Source organism: Trachurus japonicus, chromosome 9, assembly GCF_045865225.1.
Source record: "Trachurus japonicus isolate A0001 chromosome 9, Traja_1.0".
NCBI lineage: Eukaryota > Metazoa > Chordata > Actinopteri > Carangiformes > Carangidae > Trachurus > Trachurus japonicus.
In genome coordinates, this window is record NC_140915.1 from 14,093,951 (window position 1) to 14,102,086 (window position 8,136).

Below are 8,136 nucleotides of genomic sequence, written 5' to 3' on the forward strand. Positions count from 1 at the left end.
TTTCTGTCTCAGCCTGCTGCAATGCTCTGCCTTGAGGCCTAATTTATATCTGATATTATTAGCATGTGATCTTTATCTGGATAATTACATTCAATTCATTTACACATGATTTCAAAATGCCTTCTTGTTATATCAACGAAACTCACTTTGCTGGCCAATGTTACTGCTACTGTCTTTTAAAAGTTTTCTCAATTTAGCAGAAGGAGGCAAAGTTGATCTCTCAACTCTGTATGTATTATATTTATGGTGCAAAGCTGATTGTGATGTGAGCCAGACTTTACCTCAGAATGTGGTCCACGGTCTGAATGCATTTACACCTGGCGTTGCCATGTGTTTTCCGCATCCATATAGCATATCCAGAGACAAATGGCACGTTAACACCAGGTATAAATGAGGGTTTCAGACACAATCAAACACTGGAGTTTAATAGCTTTTTTCCCCTGTTTTTCATTGCTAGTTAAAGCAGAAGTAAGTGATATATTTGTGTTAATATAAGTCTTAAATAGTTATATCTTCCGACAGCAATCACTTCTATAGAGTGTTTGGACTGAAACACGGGTCTCTCAGTCCCTCTGCTCTGCTCTGAGCCGAAGAGAAAACATTTATCGTATCCTACAGTTTTTATCCAATGAGGAGAGAGAACGGCATGCAGGGCTGTGTGTGCAGCCAAGGGACGCCGTGAATGTGGTGACGTAGGGACGAGGACTGTTATGGTGCGTTCAAGGAAACTCGTATTTTTCCGACCGTGAAGTGGTACCAGTTCGATCTGGTACGAGTTCACCGGTCGGAAGTTACGAGTGGCCGTTATAGTGACTTTCACCGGTAAAACAGGTCGGAAAAACACGAGTGGGTTGCCTGGAACGCTACAAAGTCGTAAGTTGTGACTTGAAGCTGTAATTTACGATTTCAAAAGCCTGCCTGGAACGCAGCATTAGCGAAAACGACCGGACCACTTACTTCTGCTTTAAGTTAAAGAGATTCATTCCTCATTGAATCAATCAGTGGGAAAAAAAGAGCAAAGAGTAGCTATTCAAAACAGTCTCTATAAATTACGCCTGGCAAAGACTGGGACTCCACAGCCCTTGTGATCCAACTCAGCAGGAGGCCGTCTCAGCGTGTTAAACAAAACAAGCTGTTAAAAGCCCCTCATCAGTGAAGGCCTTGTGCTGCTGATCGCCCCAATACTGTACACATCAGCTGGACCCTGGTGCACCTGCTTACAAGTTTAGTTTCCTTGTTTTATTACCAATAATGACATATTGCCACAAACACAGGACACTGAATCCAGACTGAGTCAGGTCAAAATACTCCTCAGCTGTCCTTTGTTTTACTTCATGAAAGACCACTTTGAAGGATGCTGTGCAGCCGCTGGCATCCATGAAATGTAGCCCATCATCATCATTATTATTGGTATTGTGAGTAGTAAAGTCACCTGAGGGGTTACATATAGTTGCTGACTGTTTATGTAATATTGGAGTTCCTACACGAAATTCATTCAGCTTCACATATGAGAGTTTGGGGGGGGAAATGTAATAAAAGAGTCAGGTTTTTGGCTATATGCCAGTGTGTAAGTGCTACAGATAATGAAAGAAATACTGATAATCCTTTTATTATGAATATTATAAATGGCAGAAACATGATAACACAGCAAGAAGGACCCAAGGCTTAACTACAACAAAAGCGTTTCTGCAGGCATTTGCAAAGTGAGTAGTGCTGGATTTACACATCAGGTTTTTTTTTTCTTTTTCTCACGTTAAAATTTTAAAATGTTCAGACCTGCTGCCACCAAGATGGGACAAAGAGTCATTTGAGTGCAACCATATACAGTTGTTTGAGTCGAATTAACCATGATTAGAGGGTGTAGAGGTGCTATATCAGGTGAGGAATTCTTGCTTGTTGCTTCATGCATTATTATGCGCAATTAGGTCAACACTGCAATGTGAGCATTTAAAGAACAGACCTTCACACTAATACATTTTGAGCCACAGGGGTTTGCCTCGGTGCTATAATGAGCAGTGGAGGCGTTTTACAACAAAACAAACCTGTCTGTCTCTGCCTAAAGGCACCACTTGACATTTTACATGCTGTTTGATTGCCCTGCAGGCGTTTTAGTCCATCTATCCATCCGGGAGCTGGGTTTGAAAAGTACAGCAGAGAGCATCTCAGACATCCTGTTCCTTTTGCAGCTTCCTCCTCTCTTCCTGGGGAGACATAAAACAAACAATACATGAGAGAGAGACAGAGGTGATGGGAAAGCCAGGATAAAAGCTCAAGCTCAAGGTCCTGGAGAGAGTTCTGTTGGAGGAGGATGATACAATATTACGGCATTGTCATTGAACACTTAAGTGACACATTCAGCATCATAATTTTCTCACAGAAAACATAACTTGGTGCATTTCTTCAAAATGGATCTGCTGGTGCAATGGGATGTCTATGAAGATAATTTCTGGGAGACAGACAATAAATTTGAATACCTCACTGTTGGCTGCAAACCAAAAGCCATCGTTCAGAAACAGCCTGCAATTGGGCTGCAATTTTCAAACTGACATTTACCTGCCATTATGATCACTGTGTAAGATCGTTAGGAAATTGGACTATAAATATCTCTCTATATGTGGATGTTATTATTTTAATTTAGGATAAGTGAGTTGGATGGAAATGTATTTGCATATATAAATAAAACATATTTATTTAAGCTAGATACAATACCTCTTTACAACATTATTCAAATTTCTATCAGGTTCTTCTACATACACCATTATTATTTACTTTTACACGTTTTACTTCATATGTACATTTCATACATGGAAATATACAGTAAATATTACAGGTGCATATGGGAATCCACTGAGTGTAGTCAAACAGCGACCCTGGTTTTCTTTAGTTTTAGACTTTAGTTTGTATGTTGTTCTTAATCTTTCTTTCACAAAACTGTGTTATCAACAAATACCAACAACTACGAGGCATCTGTCCATGACTTTTCAATAAAAAATGGCATGTGTCCTTAATGAAGGTGATATTTGAGCGGAAAGGAATGTGCTCATCAGATCAGACTGCTCAGAGAAAGTTTGGCGTGCTTAACACCTTTGTTCTCCGTGACAAAAAGCTTGGCCGCAGACGAGGGTTCCCAGCAGACTGAGGTTATCACAGCAAGTGTCTGTGTGAGTCTGTGCAGCCATCTGAAAGATAGACTTGATATCACACCACTCGGCCAGTCTGTCGTCTAATTTGCCACGCGAAGTCCCTCTGACACCACCCACTGACTCCACACACATGCACACCACGTAGTCACCTCATACATATCACACCACTTCTCACCAATTGGGTGTCAGAGTCTCCGGTAACAGGTGTTTTGTGTGTGTGTGTACTGTGCAGACAGTCATTCTTTTGGGATTTTTTAGAGTATGTACGGTATGTTCTTGTAGTTGCTTAAAACACTGTCCAGCATGTTTAAACATCATGATTGAACTTTACTGCATTTTTACCATTTATCTTCATCATAGAGTCATTTTTGCAAACATCTTTTTCATCTTTGCATGTCTTGTTGCATTGCTCATCGTCCAATTTGAAATTAACCCAGTGGTAAATAACACCTGCCACCTTTTTTGTCTGCTGTGTGTATGTGTATTATGTGTGTGAACATGTTGAACATGCGCTTTGGGAGTCTAGAGTTACAGCACCAGTAGCTGTGTGTGTGTTGGGAATTGCAGGTTCAGACGCTTTACTCATTTAGGGGAGACTGGGGATGGTTGTACCATCATCACTTTCACCAATAAGGGATAACATTAGAGCTATGTGATCAATATCATGTGTAGTGTACCCACTCACTACCTGACATTGCATGTGAATTTGCATGGCTGTGTCAATAAGTGTGTAGGTTTTACAGCTAAAAAACATTTGTTTTAGGTCAGAAACTAATATTTTGGACCAAGCCTAAATTTTGACTAGTATTGATACTGTTGAAGTTTGAATTAGGTAACTTGTATAAGATGAAAGATCAGGTTTTTAGGTGAAATGTGCGTCATTTCATAAATGTTTATTTCAAACCACCATGCTGGTACCGCTTGTCAAACAATGACTGACAGGGGTGGGGATGGTTGTAACACCTTTTACCTTTGTTTTTTTTATTAACTAACTGTCAACCATCTTTCCTGGTACATGAATTATTAGCTGCTTTTGACCTCCTGCTGAAGGTTTCCATTCATACATGTTCACTTTTCATCTGTATTATCAGAAGATGTTCTTTAAGACAGCTTTCTAATGTTAGGATCCACACCATTGTCACTGTTCTTCATTAAACCATCAGTGATGAGTTCTTTAGTGTTGGAACATGCACAATAAACTTACATAGATGCATGCTTTTTTGATTTGGTCTTAGTTTTTAGTTTTTAATCTCACTGTTACAATTGACCCCAGGAAATTGTGAATTATTTGATATACTTTGAGAAGTTTAAGGCACTGCTATTTGTAGTGGACAAATGAGGGTATTCTGTGTCAAAATTTGAGAGTCCTACCATGAACACTATGCAAGTTATGGGAGCTGAGAAAAAAAGTGTTACAACCATCCCCGGTCTCCCCTACAACCTTCAGCTCTCCATTGTAGTGCTGTTTTATACATTTGAATTAATGATTTTCTTCAGCTGTGTGTGTGTAAACATCTCTCACAGAAAGTCTTCTTAGATGTTTTTTTTTCTCTTTAATTTGTCTGTTATTCTAAATAACGTCTCCCTGTGGTGTGGTGGAAAGACTTGTTGCATCGACCTCATTGTTAAACTGGAGTTTAAGTGAAAACCAGATTGTTTTGTTGTTACCATCTTCAGTCCTCAACACGACGAAGACTCTGCCTCTCATGCTCTCACCACATTCACAGACAACAATGGTCATTAGAGCGGCTGCAGACAATGCTGACAGTCAGGATGAACAGGAAAGATACAACAGTTTAACAGTGTTAAAAACACTTTAACAGTCAGACATGTCTGTGACTATATTGTCACATTTTGCTGTCTGGTGGTGGATCTTCCTCCAAAACCTTAAAAGGCTTTTAAAACGTCTTTATTTTTGGTGTCAGACCTTCAAAATTAAAACCAGTTTGAGACTCACTGTTTTACATTGATGTGGATCATTCCCACAGAAAAAAATAAACCAAGAGTCAGAGATAGATAACTTCTCTGCTGACTTTGGGCCCAAATGCAGTACAGTAAGTGTCACTCGATGTTGGAGTGAAGGATTCGAAAGTGATCATACCTAGTAAATTTATGTTTGGCCTATTGCCTATGGTAACTGAAAACTCTTGTTTTCTCGGGGGATTTTTGAAGCTAAATCCTTGAAGGGAAGTGGCTACCATAAAGGGGAGCTGAGAATATCATGTAGGAATCTGGCGGACACAATGAAGGAATCGGTGGGTCAGTGGGTCTTACTCGGAGATGTTTATTTAAAGCAGGGGTCAAAACCAGGACAATCGGGCAAAGGTACAGATATCCGGCAGGCAAAACTCATGAGTCACAGGAAAACAAAACACGGTCACACACAGGGAATCACTCAAGGAAGAAAAAGGGGATGCTGGACCGCTGTACGGTGTACATTTTAGGACATCCTCAGGTGTCAGGCTTCAGCCTCAGACTTTAGATGAAAAGGCATGAGGTCTTAGGAAAACCACTGTCAGGTGTCCACTAAACAGCCTCAGAAAAAAGTCGTCAGACCAAAAAGCGTCAGAAAAAAAGGCATCAGAAAAAAGACGTCAGACCAAAAGACGTCAGACCAAAAGGCGTCAGGAAAAAGGCATCAGAAAAAAGACGTCAGACCAAAAGGTGTCACAAAAAAGGCGTCAGAACAAAAGAAGTCAGAAAAAAGGCGTCAGAAAAAAGGTGTCAGAAAAAAGGCGTCAGAAAAAAAGATGTCAGAAAAAAAGACGTCAGAAAAAAGGTGTCAGAAAAAAGGCGTCAGAAAAAAAGGCGTCAGACCAAAAGGCGTCAGGAAAAAGGCATCAGAAAAAAGACGTCAGACCAAAAGGTGTCACAAAAAAGGCGTCAGAACAAAAGACGTAAGAAAAAAGGCGTCAGAAAAAAGGTGTCAGAAAAAAGGCGTCAGAAAAAAGGTGTCAGAAAAAAGGCGTCAGAAAAAAGATGTCAGAAAAAAAGACGTCAGAAAAAAGGTGTCAGAAAAAAAAGGCGTCAGAAAAAAGACGTCAGAAAAAGGCATCAGAAAAAAGATGTCAGAAAAAAGGCATCAGAAAAAAGACGTCAGACCAAAACGCGTCACAAAAAAGGCGTCAGACCAAAAGGCGTCAGAAAAAAAGGCGTCAGAAAAAAGGCGTCAGAAAAAAGGCATCAGACCAAAAGGCATCAGAAAAAAGGTGTCAGAAAAAGACATCAGAAAAAAGGTGTCAGAAAAAAGACGTCAGAAAAAAGGTGTCGCAAAAAAATACATCAGATTAAAAACTGACTATTTTTATTTCTACAAACTTTGATTTAACAGTCTGCAGACCATACTTTTTTTTTGCTGCTGTAAAATTAAAAACAACATGTTTTTAAATGTGACATGATAATTAGCACATACTAATTTCTTGTTATGTGTTGTTATGTAATTGCTCATCAAAGCTTTCTGCATAAATGTATTTATCCACATACAATCATTGAAACTGAAATTGTTGAATATTTAAATAGGCTATAACTTTATTTATAGGTTAAAATGGTGTAAATTCACGTCACATAACAAAACATGATGTTTTTCATCCTAGAGCAGTAGAAACAACAACAATAGCAATAAAAGTAAACCGTCAACACTCATGTCATGACGACATATCCGCGCTGTTCTGGCAGAAGCGCTGCACAAAGGAAAATCGCGCGCGAGCTGGAGCCCTCCCATTCACACCAGACGCGCATTTCTCCATGCCAGTCAACCAGCGCCTCTGCCTGTGTGTAGGCTGTGTGGGTCTGTGGCTGCGTGTGTAGTGTATGTGTGGGTCGACTTTGGCTGTGTGTGTAGGCTGTGTGTGTGTGTGTATGTGTTGCCTAGGTATGTGTGTGTGTTCATCTTTCTCATGCTCTGTTTAGGTATATAAACACAAATAGATCACAAACGCAAACACACGGCTATTGTATTTGTCAATCGCAGCATTTTATTTTGAAAATTGCTTTAATCTTGAAAATTAACCGAATTCTCTTGTGTTTCTTTGGGTAACTTCCTGCCCAGATTGATGCGATCGTTCGCGACTCACACACAAAATAGACCAAAACAATCGCTGCAGGGTGCGAGCTGGCTGCGGAGGTGCACGCCGTGGTGCATCTGGTGTGAACAACACAATCGGTTAACAAGGGCGCCGGTAGGAAACAGACTCCGTTCCGCGTCTATTCGTGGCACTTCCATGTCTGGTGTGAACCTGGCGTTACATATCGGAGACGCGTGTTCCTTTCGGGTGCAGTCTCTTTTCTGCACGACAGCTCGTTACCGGTGTTGTGTTTCGATGACGTCATTAAATACAGCGATAGATAAATAATTTACTAGTCTGCTCCCCCCTCCAAAAAAAAAAGCCCCAACTGAATCAAAGTTTGAAGAACACCTTTTGGTCTGACATATTTTTTTCTGACACCTTTTTTCTGACGTCTTTTTTCTGACACCTTTTTTCTGATGCCTTTTGGTCTGACGTCTTTTTTCTGACACCTTTTTTCTGATGCCTTTTGGTCTGACGCCTTGTTTCGGACACCTTTTTTCTGACACCTTCTTTCTGACGTCTTTTTTGTGACACCTTTTTTCTGACGCCTTTTTTCTGATGCCTTTTGGTCTGACGCCTTTTTTCTGACACCTTTTTTCTGACGTCTTTTTTTCTGACACCTTTTTTCTGATGCCTTTTTTCTGATGTCTTTTGTTCTGACGCCTTTTTTCTGACACCTTTTGGGCTGACGTCTTTTTTCTGACGCCTTTTGGTATGACGACTTTTTTCTGATGCCTTTTGGTCTGACGACTTTTTTCTGATGCCTTTTGGTATGACGACTTTTTTCTGACGCCTTTTGGTCTGACGACTTTTTTCTGAGGCTGTTTAGTGGACACCTGACAGAGGTTTTCCTAAGACCTTATGCCTTTTCATTTAAGTCTGAGGCTGAAGCCTGACACCTGAGGATGTCCTAAAATGTACACCGT